Here is a 17,107-nt window from a genome sequence, read left to right as displayed (position 1 = left end):
GGCCTGCTGGCACTGCTGCCACATTGTGGACGCCAGCTGCTCCTTCTCCCCCATGCACAAAAATACTGGACATTTGCAAGTCCCGTATTGAACACATTTCCCCCACTGTCTGAGAAAAAAAAGGACACCTGGCAGCCCTAAGGACTGATGATAGTTTGTAAGTAATTGTAATAATCTGATATTTTAGTCTCCAGGTATGTTATGTTATATGTGTAACCAATGCTATATATACATATTGTTTAAATTATGCGTACTGTTTCTGCACGTGTGACTGGCCTTGTTGCATTTGACAACTTTATTGTCAAGCTTCTTGGCCGGGGTTTTACTGAAAGCCAACAGCTGCAATAATTTCTATCCCAGCCCAACTTCATGACCATTGAACATATTTTGCAGAATATTCTGTAACCTCTAAGTTATGGGGTGGGGGTTTCAAAATAGAGATGTCTGTTCAGCAGCCATTTGCTAAATCAGAAATCAGTTTTACTGATGGGAAGCAGGTGGTAATCAGGGCGCTTTTTTTCAGCTGGAACACGGTGGAATGGAGTTCCAGAACCTCTTGAAAATGGTCACATGGCTGGTGGCCCCACCCCCTGATCTACAGACATAGGGGAGTTGAGATTGCCCTCCACGCCACCGAGCAGCGTGGAGGGCAATCTAAACTCCCCTCTGTCTGGAGATCAGGGGGTGGGGCCACCAGCCATGTGACCATTTTCTCTGAGGGCAACCCACTGAGTTCCACCACCTCTTTTCCTAGAAAAAAAGCCCTGGTGGTAATAATGCATTTTTACATCTGTGTGTCCAACCAAATGTATAAAAGCCATAGTATGGAGGAACAAAAATTTGCAGATGCATCTTCTCATTCCGAGTTCCTTCTGGCTGTGTTGCTGTCACTGCCTCCTTGGGCCAGATGATGAAAACTGCCCTTAGCTGGCCTGGCTCCCCTGCCTGCCTGCCTTAGCAATTAGGACCTGTCTTGCTGCAGCAGCCTCTTTTAACTTCCCCTGGACTGTGATAGAGATAACGGCATTTACATCTGTTCCTGGAGGCCTTGCTTTATTTATTTATTTTACTTATTTTTTTGATCGTATCTGATACAGACTTCCGAGTAATTGAGTGTTGGAGAGTGAAGAATTATCTCTCTGGCATGGTCCTTATCTTGACAGCGAAGCAACACTTTTAATTTAATTTTGTTCAGAGCATGTGGGTAACAAATTTTACTAATCGTTCTACTGTCGCCCACTGCATGGTAACAAGCCTCTTGTTTTGTCGGCAATAAAGTATAAATGTGCATGGGGGTGGGGGGGCAGAAAGGCAAGTGTGTGTTCATTAAAAAAAAAGAAGCAGGTTTCAACACACAGTGCCTGCTATTTGTCAGCAAATCGACTCCAAGGAAGTAGAGTCTGTGGAGGAAGTGGAAGGAGACTGCAAGCTCAGCTGTGACTTTGGGTTGTCATATATATTTTATTTTCAAGTCTCCTCTGTGATAGACATAAAAAAAGTTGGAGCTATCTTAAGGGCAGTTATGCTAATAGCCCTACAAGTTTAGTATTGCTTCCATAGACTAGTAGTAAGTGAGCTGCCATTTAACGGAAGATGCCAGAGATTGGACCTAGGCCTAAAATGGACGCATCGTTTGATGGATGGACTGTTCTTCAAGCCCTTTCCCCCTAACGCACCCGCACTTGCTTCCAGGTGGGCCAACTTGCTATTGCTAGTCTACAGCCATTCATGTGATGCAGAGAGACCATAATGAAGTAAAGACAGGTCGCTTAGCTGTAAAGTGAAAATGTGAGGCACTTCCCTTCCGTCTGCCTGGCCCTGCTTCTCGTCCATCCTTCCATCAGTGGTCAGCCAACCGGAAAAAGAGGGATGGGCCTCCAAGTCCCTTTCGTTGGTCTACTTTGGCCAATTTATAGATTTGTTAGCTGCCTTGAAAGAAGAAAAAAGAAAAACACTCAGGATATAAATAAAATGACAACGTTTCTAACTTGGGCCTTGCTTTAGTTTTGTCCTTACAAAAACACACACACGGTGAGACTTCTCATACACTTAAAATTTAGGGTTGCTGGACTCTCTTGGGGGTGGGGGATTCCGCACTCAAAGCCTCCTCTTCCCACCACCACTTACATGGCCGGCTGTCACATTCAGGGGCTAGGACGCCCACCATGGGCTGAGTTGGGAGCGCTTGGTCTGCAAAGTAGCTCACCAGTGGGCAGGGCCGGCCCGCCCATTGAGGCCAGTGAGGCCGCCGCCTCAAAGTGCTAAGGTGCCGGAGGGCGCCGGCCTGGAGGCCAGGACGCGCGCCATGGAGCTGCATGCTGGCAGCGGCAGTGTGGGGCAGCTGAGTGGGCAGCCTCCCATTCAGTTCCTCTATGGGCCAGGTGCAGCCGGGGGCCAGGGTGGCCGGCTGCGCCTGTCCCACAGAGCAACTGGATGGGAGGGCTGGAAGGCCCTCCATGCACACACCAGCCCCCGCATGATGACATCACATGCAGTGACTTCATCACGCAGTCTGGTGCGCACGTGCACACACACACAGAGGCAACATTAAGCTGCCTCAGGTGCCGGCAACGCTGGAGCCGGCCCTGCCAGTGGGTCAGGGCAGTCCAAGAGCAAATCCAAGTCCAAGTCAATTCATTGGTAAGTCAGTCCAAAAGCAAGGCAGGTAGATGCAAGTCCAGGAGTCGAGCCGAGCCGAGGTCATGTGAGCCAAGTGTTCTGTCCATAGAGGGAGGGTGCAAGGTAGGGTCAAGGGCTTCCAGGCAGAGGAATGCAGGTTGCAGGCAGAGGCAAACAAGGTTGCTTCCATGCCAAGCCCTGTTTGGTGGCCTCCTTTTATCTTCTGCTCTTGCCATGAGGCTGAAGTGCAGGTGTTCCCTCTTCCTCTGATTGTGGTGCCTCAGCCTCGGAGAGTTGCACCACTCGGTGTTGAGCGCAGTGGTGGATGCTCCTCTGTCGCTCTCAGATTGTCTTCCATTCCCGCTGCCTCTGTCTCTCCAGGGATGCCAGAGGCACCAGCTCCTCTGCTGACAGTTTACCCTTAGCCTTGCATGAGCTCTCGCCCCGGGATGCTCCTCTGTCAGTTTCCGACAGTGGGTCCTGCTGCTCTGCTGCGGGCTCCGTGGGCCCCCAGGCCAGCTCTTCCAGTCCTTTGTCCCTCACGGGCTCTTCCAGTTTCTAATCCTCTGATGAGGACTCAAAAGGTGGCAGTAAGACAGCTGGCATGACAGGCTGACTCATGATACTGGTGGGGGGAAAGGTGCAGGAACGGGCCTCCCAGGGTGCGCTTCCAGCATGGTGTGACAATGTCACTCCCAGGAGTGACTTGATCAAGCAGGCCCCGGGACTTCTCCTGGGCTTCATGCTGAGCTGATTCGGACCATTTGGGGGTTCAAATCAGCCTGGCTCAAAGCCTGGGAGTGCTTCTGGGGCCTGTACAATGATGTCACTCCTGAAAATGACATCATTGTGTCACACTGGGAGCTCACACCCATGAAGATATCCTAGAGATAAGTGCCAGGTCCCCTTCCTCCTTGCCGGGAGGCTAACAGAACCTGGCAAACCTAACTTAAAAGGAGAACGCCAAGAATCGACGTTAGCTTGGCCACTGGCCATTACTTTCTGCCCCACAGTTCTTTCAAACTGGGGCTGTGTGAGGGGTTTAATGTTGAGAAGGTAGCTAAACATTGCTACGTGCAGAGCAGAGAGGATAATTGGTCTGAGGCATACTGAATCTGCTCGCCCACGCTCATGTGCATGCCCTCCCCACCCTAGCCATCTACCATGAATGATAATTCACAGCAGGGTCAGCAGAGGCTGCAAACTCTTCCACTTAAGCTGCGGGACCTGCCAACTCCCACAACTGCACAGCCAGAATGTTCTATTCAGCTCAAAGATCCCCCGAAGCCTTGGCTAATCCGTCTCTAATACCCCGACTCTCAGCCAGTTGCAGAGTTTAGGAGTCTTAATGCCAGATGCATTAAAATAAATATGCTTTTCCGTTGAAAGTCTAATGTTTCAAATATTGATCTCTTGTATGTGTGCAGTGCGCTGGTAATCTTGTGAGAAAAGCATTCCCTGTTGTTTTAAGAGATTTTCTGTGCAGACCCCCAAACAACAAAGTTCTGTGGGACTTCAAAAACTAAGAAATGTATTGTTATTTGAGCTTCAGTATGCTAAGGACCTAGTTCATCATCATTGGTAGTTTTGGTAGGTTGCAACAGGCAGAAGAAATGGAAATGCAAGGCAAATTTAATGGAAATCAGGTTTGTGAGTAACTAATTTTTTGCATTCATCCAAGGTGAAGCATTAATTGCCCTGATTGAAGTCGCTGTGTGCTCAACTGCCAAATGCAAGATGTGGTTTCATGAGATGCACGGAACGCTGCTTTTTACTACAATATTATTTGGTTTTGCACTTTTGGCAAAATTTCTGATGGGAACATAAAAACGTAAGGAGACAAGCAGGGGTGAAAGATCTTTAGATATCCAGATTAATATGTCTCGAAGAGATGTATGGCCTATGCTTGGTAGAACTACTTGGTAGAACTACTTACCCCACCTAGGAGTCACGTCTGATTTAAACATGACATGTACAGACCAGAAGTTGCCTACGTGATGTTTCCCATGTTCAGATCCTCATTTAACCTGGCTCCTCAGCTGAGGCCTGTGCAGTGTTAGACCACCAGAGATTCTTGGTTCCGGTGGGCATTACTCACTATGCTGAGCTTGTACATGTAGCAGCTCAGTTTAAATGAGATGTAACAGCACAGGGTTAAGTTCTTGCCCAGACAGTCAATTGCCAGCCCTTACGGACATTGTTTCTGCCAATACCAGACCAGACCAGATACTTCTAATGTATTTGAAGGTTTTCTACTAATTGTAAGTATTAGTTTTGCGACTGGAGGAATTGATTTAAGTTATTCATCAGAACTGCCTTTAAGAGTATTGTTTCCATTTAATATAGATATGGTAGCCCCTGAGAAAGCTTGCGCTGCGAAACAAATTGTACTAGCGATTTGTCGGGCTAACTGCGAGCAACTCCCACGAAAAATTTAACCACCATTTGAACTACAGGCATTTATACTACAGACTCTTGTGGAGGGGGGTGGCTGGCTGTATCCAGTAGTTACATCTTCATTTGGGAACTGACTTTTTGATTGTGGAACCTTGATTAGTAGTTTTCTCACACAGAATGTATGTTTACTGTTTGAAATGTTAACGAACTGGATTCTGGTTGTTACTTATTGATTGTATGTGTTATTCTGGTATGTTATTTATTGAAAATATTTATTGGCTGATTGTAGTATATATGTATTGAATTGTTGTATATTGATTCTAGTGATTATATCTATTACTCATTGCACTTTATTCACTATTAGCACTTTATTAAAATTGTTTACAATTATCATACTGTATAGTGATAGCTTAGAGGGGAATTGTGGGTTTCTGTCTTAAGCGTTATGCCCCTAGAGTGCCTCTCGGTTAATAGATATTCTTATGTTCTTGCCCACCAGCATCACATTTAACTCAGGTTTCAGTCAAACCAGAAGTAACCACCCTGTATCTTAACTCCAGACCTATCCAATTCCACACAGAAATACCTTTCAGATTCGTGCACAAAAATTACACAAAAATATGAACTCCGGTTAAATTTACACTTTTTGGAAGACAACTGGAGGGCACTGCAGTACCTAGCAATACGGAAACTCCTGCCAAGGAGAAGTTTGACAGTGGGTCATTTTTTTTCCTGGTAATGAAGCACATCCTGTTAGCTCCTTTTCAGCTCATATTTGTCCCTGTGTGCCAGAAAAGGTGTCTGCTGGGCTAACATAATGGACACAGTCTATTTGCCCATAGGAGTGAGGGTGGACGTTGCGTAGTGGTTAAAGCAGGATTCCGGTTCAAATCCCCACAGCAGATTCTGATTCAAATCCCCACTCTGCTATGGAAACTTTTGGGGTGAAATTGGGCCAGTCACACACTCTCAGCTTAACCTCCCTTACAGGGTTGGTATGATGATAAAATGGGGAGTGGGGCATCAAATGTAGTTCTCCAGATTCAAGTCCTGCACTCTTAACCACTAAACTGGCTCTCAGTGCCTGCCAAGAGGGATGTTTACGGTTCTTGAAATTCTGTGCAGCCTCAAAGTATGCAAAACTATATGAATTCTACTCTAAGACACCCTATTGAAGCCTTTGGAGGGAACCGTACTTATTGAGGACATTACTGAAGGGGAGCTTGGTTTTGTGCTTCCCTGGCTGTGGTTTTTGTTGATGATGGGGGGGGGGGTGTTATTGTAAGCCACTTTGGGTCCCCGATGGGGAGAATAAATGAAGTGCATAAATAAAAAATAAATAAATCACAGTCACTTTTCGTGATGCTTCGGGTTTTTTTGCCTTTTGCAAACTCTGTCCCAGCCCCTCTTTAGCAATAAGCCCTGGTACAGAAGGAGGAGAAGCCCTTGGTTCATCCACACCCTGAGTTTTGTATGATTGTTGCCAAACTTGCACTGTAGCAAAACGAAGCTGCACTTAACAGGCACCTTGTCAACATCATCACATATTCTGACAACATTTATTTGGTTGCACTACCCAAACCACCTTTGGGGTTTTTTGAGTGGAAAGAATTTTTACAAATCCAATTAGTTATCCTTCCATTTATGTTGCTTAGGGCTTTCTGCCTCTGTCTCTCTCTGTTTCCAGCATGGACAATTAAAATCAATGAAGTCAGCTTTTGCTTTCATCTTCCTACTCCCAAATCAAATGAGTAGTCATCACATTGGGAAAATTGTTTTAGATGCTCGAAGAAAGAGATTTTTTTTTTTTTTTGCATTGCAAATTTCTTCCAACAGAAATGCCTCTGTTGTCGGGGGCTGGTTGATTTTTTATTGTTATCTTGTTTAAACAAGAGTTGAATTCTGGCTCAGATCTAAGACAATAGCCTCAGTGCAAGAATAGAGAAGATTGGCCCTGATCGTTTCAAAACCACACATCCCATCGCCATCAGTTCCGCCCATAGGGATAGAGACATCTTTACAATTCAAGATCAGATACTATGGCTGAAATCTCATGTGCTGTTACAAGTACATTTCACTGAAGTTGGTGGAGCTTAGTTTGGAGTACATGTGCAGAAGTCTGTGTTGTAGGTTTGTATATGGACTAGGCACACCCATGTATCAGCACCACACACTTGAAAGTAGAACCATCCCACGCTGCTTTATTTATCATCATCATCATCATCATCATCATCATCATCATATTAGATTTTTAGTTTGCCCTCCCTGCCAAGTGGGCTCAGGGCGGAACACAACATTTTAATTTACATAAAAACACATAAAAGCAGATAAAAACATTACAATAAAATTTTAAAGACTACATACAATAAAAACTTCTCAGGTGGCAATGGAAGAGTTACTTCATTTCAGACATGGCCCATCTCTCTCCCTTTTCCTCTCCCTCTCCCCCTCCCCCCCCCCCCCTCTCTGTATGTCAAGTCAAGTATGGACGGCGGGGGCCCAGCTTAGCCTCCACCATATGCCTGGCAGAACATCTCTGTCTTACAGGCCCGGCGGAAGGATAATAAATCCTGCCGGGCCCTGGTGTCTTCATATATGCACTGTGATGAGCGAGCACACTAATGCCAGCTGTAGTATAGCATCTGGACAGTGCGGAGGTGACAAGATTGCTTAAAAGCAGGCCAGCTAGCCGGAGACACCAGGTGGAAACACCTGGGAGGCAGCTATAAGAACTGCTAAGAGTGACTTCCCCTTTACAAGTTCACATAAAAGCAGGCCAGATAGCCAGAGGTGTGCACTTTTGTCAGGATCCAAGGGGCTCTTGGTCATTGACTGTTATCCTGTGACTCTGATAAGAAAGGCTATGGTAGATCACCTGGGGAAACTGAGGCAGGTTATGATTAGCAGAATCAGTCGTTGATATCCAGGAGCCTTATAGTAGTCCAAGGAGGATGCTTTCACATGATGTCTACTGACATGATCTTCTGGGAAGATTTTGTACTCCTGTGGCAGCTCACTGGTGGTGATATAACTCTGTTATATTCTGTGCCTTGGCATATATCTGTCTGGCATAAGAGAGAGAGGTGCCACCATTGAAGTACCAATGGGCAGACAAATGGATGGTGGTGGGAGAAGGACAGATAAAGTAAGAGGAAGAAGTGGTCATCATGTAGTGTCCGTCCCTCCTCCTAGTCCACCTCTCAACTGTGGTGAGGCTGGCAGTCTTGTTAATTATGCATCAAGCCTGAAGGTGCTGCTGGTGAATGCCAAGTCAGTTTGCAATTAAGGATCCTTGATCTGCAATCTCATTTTGGATGAGGAGACTGATGTGGTCCGCATGGCAGAGACCTGGGTGGGTAAAGTGGGGTTGGGATGGCTCTATCCCAGCTCTGCCTCCCAAGTTTCCTGGTAGCACATCAGTCTAAGGTTGGTAGATAGTGAGAGGAAGTGGCCATGAGGAAGAAAGAAAAAAAGAACACTTTGCTTGTGGAACTATCCCTGGCACAGAACCCCTAGGCAAAAATGGGGTTCTTAAACCCAGTCAGTGAGCAAGACTCTTTCCAGATCATGAGGCTGCAGTGAACCCCTTTTTAATCCAGCACCTGCAATACATGGCTGAAATGCAACATGAAGGACGAGTCTCCAGGAAGCCAGTTTTTAGCCAGTGAACTATGTATTGGCTAATCCCGTAAATTTTTGCTCTGTAGGCAACTGATGTGGGGCACCTGTTCTTGCTGCCTGCCAGCAGCGTGCCACGGTTCAAAGGCTGATCTTTAGAGGGCTGAGTGATGGCTTAAGGACCTTCCCGGCTCTGCAAAAGGTGGGCTTGTGGATGATATGCACAGTCTACTTGAAGTGCAGATTTCCAAAGTTCCCCAGAGCTCATGCAACCCTGTTTTTAGGGATAAAGATGCTTGGCACTGCTGTTATGATGTACATGCCCTGAATACTCACCACTGCCAATAATTAAATGGTGTTCCTTATACTCTGAGAGTCAGATTTCAGACACAGATTTCAACAGACTGAAAACAGGTCCTGAGGTAGACAGAACTAAGTTGGTGGGGCCAGACTGAAAACCCTTTTGAATACTAGCATGACCACCTCTTGGCTAGAATTACAGGCATTAACTGTCCGCTAGTTTGGCTGTCCAGTTGGCTGCAGACATTCTTAATTTTCTTCTGCCAATGAGCTAAGAGCCAGTGATTGGTCTTATTTTAAGTTAGTTAGGGGAAAAGGGGAGGGTTATATTATGAACTGTTAAAAAAATCAAAAGTGATATTTAGACAGAAGAGTCATAGATTCCCCCCCCCCCCACACACACACAAACATTGTGTGTTATTTTTTGAGGGTGGAGATTCTAAGTGTGCCACTTTTTCAAGGTCTAGAAGAGAAATCTGGGAGCTGGGATTTTATCCACATGGTGGAGTGAACAACATAAAACCACTGCCCTCTTGTTATCAGAAACAATTCTAAGTGAAGAAAAGCCCCCTCCCCTCCCTCAAGTTCTGAATGCCTCCTGAGATTTATAGTTTGCTTCCATTAAGAATTGTTGGCTTAGTTGGTTCTAATAAAGGTATTGCCCTGCTGTTGGTTCATGCTTTATTTGTTTATCTCTCCTCCCCCCATAGAGCCAGTTTGGTGTAGTGGTTAAGAGCATGGGACTCTAATCTGGAGAACTGGGTTTGATTCCCCACTCCTCCACCTGAAGTCAGCTGGGTGACCTTGGGTGCATCTCAGCTTCTAGGAGCTCTCTCAGCCCCACCACCTCACAGGATGGATGTTAATTGTGGGGATCATAATGACTTGCTTTGTAAACCACTCTGAGTGGGTGTTAAGTTGTCCTGGTATATAAATCGAATGTTGTTGTTATTGTCATTATTATTATAGGTACATTTATGCAATAAGTAAGGCATTGGGTCCAACCTACCAGTTTGGACAGTGAGAGTTGTAGGTAGTCTCCAAGTCTTATAATTTTTTTGTTTTTTGGCAGACTAACTCCAACTGGCCCTGACCTGAATGGCCCAGGCTTACCTGACCTCATCAGATCTCAGAAACTGGGAGGGTCAGCCCTGGTTAGTACTTTGATAAGAGACCATCATGGAAGTCCAGGGTCTCTACACAGAGCCAAGCAATGGCAAACCACCTTTGCTCATCTTCTTCCTTGAATACCCCAGCAGGGGTAGCCAAAAGTCATCTGCAACTTGATGGCACTTTACATACATGCAACAACCCTGGCTAAACATTTTGCAATATGAAATTGTATTAATTTCTGCTTGAGCCTAAGCTTCTGCTAGCTAAATGACTTTTTGTTGTCATTGGCTGATTCCGCACACGTTGGATAATGCACTTTCAATGCACTTTATCCATCGTCTGAGGTGGATTTTTTGTTCCGCACAGAAAAAAAATATGTTCCAAATGATCTATAAAGAGGATTGGAAGTGCATTATCCAATGTGTGTGGAATCACTCATTGTCTTGCAATATTTTCCATAGCCTCTGTGAGCAGCTCCTCTTTCTTTCAAAAGTAAATTAATAATGAGCACAAAGGCAGCCTTGGTGACTTGGACTTAATTGACTAAATAAGGCTTTGTACTCTGGGCAGTTATTACAGCATTGTGATCTAGGATGTTTCTTCTTATGGATTATGATCATTGATTTCATAACTCTTGTTGAATTCTGAGGAAGAGTCAATCAAAACAGATACTTGGCCAGCTTTCTCTAATCAATACCCATTTCTTGATGTCATTGTATATGCATTATATTAATATTTTTATTTCCATATTTATTGATATATTTGTGCATATGTTGTAAATTAACTGACACACTGCACTCCACATTTCAATATTATCAATGTATACTTTTAAACACTGGCTGTCTTGTATGTCTGTACTTCTTTGTTGTGCCTCTTGTTGTTGGAGGCAGTGACTGGAAATGTCATTCTATTTATTAGAAATGTATTGGAGTCTGACAGTAGAACACAGATTATAGTAAATTCAGGCTGACCTTTGTAGGGTACCAACAATGTCACTTTTAGTCTTTTTGTAAAGTTTTCTTCTTCCCTTTCTAAATATCAAAATGTTGTATGATAAAGGTGAAAGCTGTGCCGTCCCAACCTCCAAAAAGTATGACGTGCAATTGATTTCGATGTAACGGAGAAGACTTAAAGCAAATATCTATACATGCTCCCTGAATTCTCAAACACATAGGAATGGAAGAAAGTTCTAGGGAAATTTATTTAGCTTGTTCTTTCCTGGAAGATTTTTAAAAAGAAAGCAATTGAGCATCTGCTGTCTGGTTAAAGTCCAGGGACTTTTGCTAATGAAGTGGGATAGAACATATGATTTATGAGACTGCTCTCGATTTTATGAAAAGATTGTCCTTGTCAAATGTAGAAACTCGTGCAGTTTATATGAAAGTTGGGACATCTTACAAGACAGGCTGTAGTCTAGCAGGGAGATGGGCTGTGATGAAACTGTTTGAGAATTAGCACATCTAGGCCATCCTTGGTGGGAGAGAAGAGTAAGGTGGGACAGTTGTTTAAAGCATGCAAGCATATTGCTGAAGGTTAAAAGCTATAACACACTGGATGTTCAAATACTGATTGCCTACCTCCAAGCTGTGCATCTTGGGGGGTGAAGAGACTGTTTGAAACATCATGTGTGCTACTCTGAAATGCTCAGAGAAAGGATGGATTGATGAAAGGATAACAAATAAGAAATGGCACCTCATGGGCATTTCGCAACATAGCAGACTCAATCCTCATATGATGCTTGTTTGAATTAATCCTGATAGTTGGGATGGGGAAAGTAAATGTTGTTGGTCACTGCACTTCGTAGTTTTTATTGACATCAAAAACTAGCTAGACTGTGTTTTTATGTGTACAACCATGTGTGTATGGGGTATGCTCAAAAGTTTTTGGAAAGAGATCTAAAGGATCCTTTAACAGCTGACGATCAAGGGAAGATTAATATATATTAGAAATAGGGGGCTGGGGTTTGGGCCATTTAAAGGATCACCCCCTGCTGCCTGCCACTTACAAGTGGCGGGAAAAGTTTATATGGCCATTTCCCTGGGGCACCCAGAGCTCTCTGGCTTTGCACATTTCATTATGTACTGTCACTATTTTTAAAGCTGATCATCAAAGCTGTGAGTTCTGGAGGATGTCCTTCTTTGAAGAAAAGTAAAAGTTCAAATCTCTGGATTCCATCCCACCCACCTACCCCATCCCCATGTTTATTTGGAATCTCAGAGCCAAGCTACAAGTGATTAATGACACTTGAACGGCAGGTGAACAGACTCACGTGTATTCCTCCCTGTTCACTTGCGCTCCACTTGTGCTCCACTATGTGATCAAGTGGAGCGCAAGTGGAACGCAAGTGAACAGAGAGGAATACACGTGAGTCTGTTCACCTGCCGTTCAAGTGTCATTTGTCTCTTGTAGCTTGGCCCTCAGAAAAAGGACTGAATATCACATATGTTCAATATGTTGAATGAGAACAGCTGTGTTTCATGTTTTGGACATTTACGAGTCTGAATTTATTTTGGGGATTTAGATTCTGGAAAGGGAATGTCAGCCTCAGAGCTGCAAGCTGGGACTATACCAATTTACTAGACGGTAAAAACCTGGCAGAGCCCTCCTCCATGTTGTCTTATGGCTGCAAGAGTTTTAATCTGTAATTAGTTTTTGAATAGATGAGACATGTTCTCCTGACTTTAAAAAATGTGTTTGAGATGCAGAGTGTTCTGAAAAAGCGATGCTATATTAACAAGTCCCTGCCTGAGCATAAAGGGGGGTAATTAGCAGGCAGAAGATTGACTCCTTGTTCTTGGCGGGCACTCTCCCCTCCAAGTTTCCTTGCACTTGTGATCTGGCTGTGGTTGCTTGAGAAATGGGGGGGGGGGCACAAGATTCCCCCCCCATCTCCACTCCTTGAAGAGTGCTGGGATTTTTCAGGTTGTCAAGTGCCAGGGCTTTTCCATAAGCGAGTTTCTTTCCCGCTAATGAGAATGACACAGACTTTTGTCATGTTGCGCTAAAGCAGTCTAGAAATTCATTCTGCTATCCAACTGATTTCTATATTTGCATCCTACTATATCGGAATAGAATTGACTCTTGTATTTACCTCATTTATATTCTGCCTTTCTCACCAATGGAGACTTGAAGCTGCTTACATTGTTCTCCTCCCCTCCAGCTTATCCTCACAACAACCTTGCGAGGTAAATTAGGCTGAGAGAGGGTGACTGGCCCAAGGTCACCCAGCCAGCTTGCATGGAAAAGTGGGGTTACAAACCTGGGTCTCCCCGTATCCTATTCCTACACTCTAACCCCTACACCACACTGAATTTATCTTGAAATCCTAAATGGTATGGGGCCTCCTCAAGGTAAGAAAGGGCCTGATTGCTAATTGTTTAGCATCCACATGTGGCTATATTTAACAGTTGGTAAAACTAGGTAGTTCAATTTAATTATTTTGTAGGGTATCAGCTGATTTCCCAACTGTTCCTACTGCATTGATTTATTACTGTATTGTTGTAGGACACTTGATGTGCGGTGGTGCGTTTTGCTTGCTTATCTAAGCAATATTTGCAGAGATGAAACAGTTCCGTCAGTCTCTTCTCTTTTGCAGAATAGTGGAGAGGGAAGAGTATTTGGGATACGGAAGAATTCAGCTCACATCATTTTTTTTTTAAAAAAACGTATTGAAGAGATATAATGGTACAGAAAGAGAAAATCAAAATTAGAGCACTGTCCTGCAAAGAAAAGTGGTTTGGGGTTTCACATTATAGTAGAGCGGTGGGGAGGAATGACCTGTGACGGGCATGATAGTTGCTGCTAAGTTATGTATCGTGTGAAGAAAGTGAATACTAGAGTGCAGTGCACCTGATCAAGTTGATAGAATAAATTCTGGACAGAGAAAAGAATTTACTAATATAACACATCATTGACTTACTGGAAATTGCTATAAGAAGTTGCAGTCATGACCACTAGTTTAGATGGCTTCAAAAGGGGATTGGACAAACTCATGGAGTAATATACTCTACACCAGGGCTTTTTTTCTGGGGAAAGAGGTGGTAGAACTCAGTGGGTTGCCCTCGAAGAAAATGGTCACATGGCTGGTGGCCCCGCCCCCTGATCTCCAGACAGAGGAGATTGCCCTACACACCGCTCGGCAGCGCAGAGGGCAATCTAAACTCCCCTCTATCTGGAGATCAGGGGTGGGGCCACCAACCATGTGACCATTTTCAAGAGGTTCCGGAACTCCGTTCCACTGCATTCCCGCTGAAAAAAAGCCCTGCTCTACACTAGTAACAAAGCCCGTTGTGGGGAAAAAATACAATGGGCTCTAGAAAGAGGAGGGCGGGCAGGTGGGCATTGCCTCCTTCTCCATGACTGAATCCAGCCGGGTGAAGGGGGGGTGGGCATTGCCACCTACTCCGCTATTAATCCCAGATGAGTGAAGGGGGTGGGCATTGCCTCCTGCTCTGTGCCTGATTCTGGCTTGGTGAAGTAGGGGCGGGCATTGCCACCTGTTCCATGCCTACTAGGTAATTTCTACATCATTTAACATGTCATGTTTAAGTGTCCATGCTTTGTTTCAGTCTTGTTTTGGCTCTGTATCGGATTTCTGCTTGTTTTCAAATTTCTGCGCTCTGTCTCCCTATGATCCACCACAGCAGATTCACTCCTCTGAACAGAACAAATACCACCCTGCAAAGGGGCAAAATAGGCTGCTGCCCATACACAGACATTCTCTGTGATGGCCTGCCTGAAGAAGTCAGGAAAGCTCCAACGCTTTAGCCTTTCTGCAACCCATGCACAACTGAATTATTTAGGAAGGTGTTTTTACTCAAGTAATAGGTCTGTGCTGTCGGAAATGGCTTAGTGAGATGCTTTGGTAAAGGGACTGTAGACAGGGACTGTAGACTATACTACTGGGTACGATCTGTTGATGCTCTTACTGGGTAGTTTCTGCATTGTTTAACATGTCATGTGAAATTACTTATGTTTTGTTTCATCTCTGCATTTGGAACAATGTTTGTTTTCAAACTTCTGCAGTCCATAGCCTGTTGTGGTGTTTACTGAATGTTCCAGCCATTGATCATATTGACATCCACCTTGAGTCTCATTGAGAAAGGCAGACTATAAATAACACAGAAGTAAACAAATAAACCAATCACATTGTTTGTTGGATGCCCCAGCCATTAATTGCATTAACTTACCCTGTGCAATCTGCCCTGAGTCTTGGTGAGAAAGGCAAACTGTAAATAATATATCAGTCAATCAATCAATCAATAACCAACCCTATTGCATTGTTTATTGAATGTCCCAGCTGCAGTCCAGAGCCTATTGTGTTGTTTACTGAATGTCCCAGCCATTGATCACATTCACTGCTATAGCAGTGGTTAAGTGGTTTGGCTGCGAATCAGCACTCTACTGGTTCTAATCCCACTACTTCCATGAGTTCAGTAGGTGGGGAAGCCACTCCTCTGAGCCCCAGCTCCCCAGCTGCATTGTGGGGATAATAATAACACTAGTTCATCACTCTGGGAGAGGCACTAGTCTGTCTAGAAGAGCAATATATAAGTGCAGTTACCATTATTGTTGTTGTTCTCATTGTTATTACACTGCATAATCTGCCTTAAGGGTCAGTGAGAAAAGTAGACTATAAATAATGTAATTAAAATATAGACCTATCAATTGTTATTAAACATGTTGACTTGATGGAACCTCTATGATCAGAAGCGGTATACATCACAGTTCTAGTTGCTTTGATGGACAAAAGAGGGGGGGCTTAGGCCTTTGTGCCCTGCTTTGTAAGCCTTTTAGAGTCATTTTCTTGGTCATTCTGGGAACCAGTGGGGTGAGTCTTGGATTCTGGAGAGGGTGCGCAAATCAGCTAGAGAGTGAGTTATTTGGGAGTGCTTCCGTACCCCGCTTTGCTGAACCTTTTCACCTGCACATTTTTGCTTTCCTTCCCTCTACGTAAGATGCAAACACTTCCAGAGCAATTAGCTGTTTTGTACTATTTTCAGCAATCTATTTGCCCTCCACAAGAACTGATTGCCTCTAAATTGGCACTGAGTACAAAACGACATAAAAGCTTGGTCAGGGGGCCAGCACCTGACACAAACAATAGCTGCTTGCATGCCCAGGGTTGCTGTTCACTAAGAGCAGGTTCAGTTTCTGGAACTAATTGGACTGAGAATGGAGGGTTGCTCAGGTACAATTTCTACCCTGACTTGAATGCTTGCTTGCTCCCCCCCTCCATATTTTTTAATTTGCTTTTTTTCTTTCTCCCATTTTATATTTTAAAAATACTAAAAACTAAACAAACAGGGAGTCTTGCTTCAGGTTCTTTGGCTATTCAGATTCTTCTTTCAAGAACTCCTCCCTTGCACTTTCCCTCCTAGCTGGCTTTCTGCTACTCGACATTCCGCTGTTGCTTCCTTGCACAAACACCCCGTTAAGCTGTAAAGCTGTTCCCTGCGATTAATTTGCAATTGATTCGTGTTGGTCTAGCAACCACTGCCCATTTCTGGTAGGTCCAGGTACATGAAGGTGCATAGTACTCTCATTTCCTGACTTACCTACTTCTTTCTAGCTTTAAGCTTCAGGGAAAGGCATGAATTGGTACCAGCTTCCCATCTTCAAAACAATTGCTGTTTTTTTTAGTTAGTGCCATATCACAAAGCCTTTAGTTGTTTGGTTTTGAAGGGTCTCATGTTAAGTCATTTAACTCCTAGAAGATGTTGAAATACAACATGAAAGTACGTGTGCTGTGAATGGTTAGTAATCTTCAAGGGAGGTGCTTGGGCTGAAAATGTGAATTAAGTTCCTTTGTTTAAATCGTATGGAGAAGATCAAGTTCTCCTAGCCATGTAGTAGCCACTTGAACAGTGTAGCAGTTTTCTTTCTACACGAGATCTCTTACACGAGGATGCTCAAGTGAAGGGAGACACAATGTTTGCTGTGATGCCAAGTTTTAAAAGACAGATCAGAAAGCTTTGTCAATTTCACCTCTCTAGGGCAGGCAGAGATGGCTCCTCTGGGAGTTTATTTCCTCTCTGCCTCCCAGCAGGGGAGGTGAAAG

The 17,107-nt window shown here is 44.3% G+C and overlaps 1 protein-coding gene across 1 annotated transcript in view; it reads left to right on the top strand.

Annotated features, from left to right (window-relative positions):
- Window positions 1-17,107, top strand: part of ASTN2 (astrotactin 2) — an 804,644-nt gene that overhangs the window by 361,020 nt on the left and 426,517 nt on the right. The gene's annotated exons all lie outside the window — the stretch shown is intronic.

This window comes from Eublepharis macularius, chromosome 14, assembly GCF_028583425.1.
Source record: "Eublepharis macularius isolate TG4126 chromosome 14, MPM_Emac_v1.0, whole genome shotgun sequence".
Classification (NCBI taxonomy): Eukaryota; Metazoa; Chordata; class Lepidosauria; order Squamata; family Eublepharidae; genus Eublepharis; species Eublepharis macularius.
Note: the sequence above shows the minus strand (reverse complement) of the source record. Positions and strands in the feature narration are given on the sequence as shown.